The sequence below is a fragment of the Coturnix japonica genome, chromosome Z, assembly GCF_054131305.1.
Source record: "Coturnix japonica strain WE chromosome Z, WE-NBRP24, whole genome shotgun sequence".
Taxonomy (NCBI): Eukaryota; Metazoa; Chordata; class Aves; order Galliformes; family Phasianidae; genus Coturnix; species Coturnix japonica.
The window spans coordinates 22,770,963-22,774,455 of NC_140702.1; the positions used below are offsets into that span (position 1 = coordinate 22,770,963).

General features: G+C 53.1%; 1 pseudogene across 1 annotated transcript; it reads left to right on the forward strand.

Annotated features, from left to right (window-relative positions):
* The first annotated feature begins 862 nt into the window (after positions 1-862).
* On the forward strand, positions 863-3,247 carry LOC146753814 (uncharacterized; annotated as a pseudogene). Its single transcript, XR_014940093.1, has one exon. The product of XR_014940093.1 is annotated as an uncharacterized LOC146753814 (transcript).
* The last annotated feature ends 246 nt before the right edge of the window (positions 3,248-3,493 follow it).

Below are 3,493 nucleotides of genomic sequence, written 5' to 3' on the forward strand. Positions count from 1 at the left end.
ATAACAGGAATTGTTGTATTAGGCGAAATACGGGGATGTTATCGGGCTGTGACGTGACAGGCCCTTCCCCATATTCTGGAAGAATCTTGCTACGTGTAATACAGTAGGCGTAGACGAAGTGGACAAAGGTTATATAAGGTCGTGTGTGCTTCAATAAATCGCCATTTTACCACGCTACCACCTTGGTGTCACTTGGTAATTGGTCTAACTACTGCTTCAGTTGGAGGCGAGAGATCGTAAAGCCATTAACGATCATAAAGCCTTCAAATGGTGACCGCCGACGTGATTCGTCACGATTAGGCGTGATTAGGGACTTTTGGAGCAAGGTAGTTGTCTGCTAAACGGCAGCAGGATCCCACTGCGGTAGCGAATCCTCTCGTCGCGGAGTAGTGGAAGCCCAGGGTCGAAGAGGAGTGGCCATCACTCTTCGACAAGTGGGAGAGCGAGCTCGGAATCCCGGAATCTCGGAATCTCGGGGACCCCCAGGAACCTTCGGGGAAGCGCCAGGGAGCGGCCAGGAGAACTACGTTCGGCCGGGGCGACATGGAAGCCGTTATCAAGGTAATTCTTCACGCTTGCAAACTTCACTGTGGGAAACAGGCTCCTTCCAAAAAGGAGGTAACAGCAGTTCTTTCGCTGCTGGAAAAGGAAGGGCTTTTAACAAACCCGTCTGATTTATACAATCCTGGCAGATGGGATGGAATTACGGCCGCACTATCTCAAAGGTCGCTGGCCACTCGAAAAGTATCAGAATTCAAAGTATGGGGACTTATCTTGGAGGCGCTGAAAGCAGCACGGGAGGAGAAGCTAGCAAACCAACGTGCTAGAGATATTCTGGGCTTGGAGACGGGGGGAGGCCGGGGGGGGAGTCTTGACTCTCTTACAGATTCAGTGCAAGGCAAGATGGCGCCGGCTCCCCCGAACACACCTGTTCCTTCGCCTAAGACGGACATTCCAGAAGGCAGCCCTGAACAGGAGGACACCCCGCCTCCGCCCCCCTATCCTGACTCCTCGTATCCTTCATTGGACGCCTACAGGGATGAAGGGGGAGGGAAGCCCCTCGAGGAATGCGATGTTGCTACTGTACCTGATAAGAACAAGGACAAGGGAGAGAGAAAGGGGGGAGGCATGGTGGTGCCACCAGAGCTGAAAGGAGGAGGTGCGGTCCCACCAGAGCTGAAAGGGGGAGGTGTGGTGTCACCAAGGAAAAGTGTAAGGAGGGGTGGTACTTCTTCGTTGTCGGGTCCCGCCTGTTGCTGTGCGTATGCCCAGAAAGGGGGGAATCGTGCCAACCCATGTGATAGTGAAGGTGAATGTGGGTGTGATGATTTCATGTGGCCCGCCCAAGGGGCTGGCCAAGCCGCCCAAGGTGCCACCCAAGGGGGATGTGGTCCTGCGTGGGCCGCCCAGGGGGCCGCCCAAGGGGGATGTGGCCCCACGGCACCCGTACCGTGGAGCCCACCCACTTTCACTGATTGGGCCCAGACAAGGGAGGACCTCCAGACAGCCGACCCGGAAACAACAGCTTTTGCCCTCCCGATAATAGTGAAACAGGATGGTCCGGCTTGGACCCCTCTGGATTCCAAGGCGATTACTCGCCTTGCAGAGTTAGTTAAGAACAAGGGCTTGCGTTCTCCGGTAACTATGTCAGCAATTGAGGCTCTCATGGCCTCGAGTCTCCTGCCGTACGATGTGGTCAGTCTCATGAGGGTGATTCTTGAGCCCGTGCAGTACACGCTGTGGTATGATGAATGGAATAGACTGCTTCAGGCTGTTGTCGCTGAGGCAGCTCGTAATAACAATCATCCGGCTAATGCGCATACAGGTCAGGGCCGTGGAGCTAGGGTTGAAAGAACTACTCTCTTGCGCCTTCAGGGACTAGCAGATGGTATGGTGGGGTCCCCGGAGGGTCAAGCAAGAGGGCTGAGAGAGGGGGAGTTAGCTGCGCTTACAAAGGCAGCCTTTCAGGCTCTGCTGACAGTGGCTAAAGTTGCGGAGCCTGTGCTCCCGTGGTCCGACATCAAACAGGAGCCTTCTGAGTCATTTTCTGATTTTGCAAATCGCTTGATTCGTGCCATTGAAGGGTCTGACCTCCCGAAGGGAGTCCAGCCTTTGGTTGTGATAGACTGTCTCAAGCAAAAGTCGCTCCCGGACGTTCAGCAGATAATTAGGGCAGCTCCTGGAACTTTGAACACCCCAGGGGAGATTATCAAATATGTGCTAGATCATCAGAAAAATACTCCCTCCAATAATGATGGCTTGGCAACTGCCGTGCAGGGAATGGCTGCCGAAGTCAGCTCTGCGATTAAATCTGCAGTGATGATGGCAGCTCGCACCGGGGATGAGAAGGGAAAAGGTCCGTGTTTCAAGTGTGGGCAGCATGGTCATTTTAAAGCACAATGCCCCAAGAAAGCTGGGCAGAGCAAGCCGCAAGGAAAACGTTGTCAGTTGTGCAATGGGGTTGGACATGTTGCGCGTCACTGTCGAAAATTTGAGGTTTTGCCGCAGGGAAACTGGAACGGGAGGGTGCCAGCGGCCCAGGGCCCCTTCCTGCTTCATTAAAATGGGCCAAGCGTGTTGACCACATGGTGGCGCTGACCATGGATCTAGGTGATAGGCCATTGGTGAGGGTCATGATGACGTTGGACCCTGGAGTGCCTACACTAGGTCCTAGGACGGTGTACCTTACAGCTTTGTTGGACTCTGGTGCAGATGTTACTGTTATTGCAGAGCACGATTGGCCATTCCAGTGGCCAAAGGTTGCAACATCAAAGGTCCTGATAGGGGTGGGGGGTGAAATGACCACCTCTGTGTCGGATGCGGAAGTGGGAATTTCGATCATTAATCGAGATGGCTCAATAGAAAAAACTGTTTTCATCACCCCCAATATAGCTCCGATCAGGGGATCTCTGCTAGGCAGAGATCTTCTTCTTCTCATTGGGTTACGGCTGACAAATTTATCCTAAGGGCCACTGTCCACCACTTGGCGCTGCAGCATGCGATTCCGCTGCGTTGGAAACGGGATACATCTCCCGTTTGGGTGGATCAGTGGCCCATTCCTGCTAAAAAATTGGCAGCGCTCATACAGCTTGTTTCCAGAGAACTTGCACTAGGCCATATAGAGTCATCGCTTAGCAATTGGAACACGCCCATCTTTGTCATTCAGAAGGCCTCTGGATCATTTCGGCTGCTCCACGATCTCCGAGCAGTCAATTCTCAGATCATCCCCTTTGGTCCTGTCCAGCAAGGGGGACCTTTGTTGTCAGCAGTCCCACAGGGATGGCCTCTGATGGTCATTGATCTAAAGGATTGTTTCTTCTCTATCCCATTGGCTAAACAGGATAGGGAAGCCTTTGCATTCACAGTTCCGGTTGTAAATAATCGAGAGCCAGCTCAGAGGTACCAGTGGAAGGTTCTTCCGCAAGGTATGGTCTGTTCACCTACGATCTGTCAACTTGTGGTGAGCAGAGTCATAGAACCAGTGAGAAAGGCA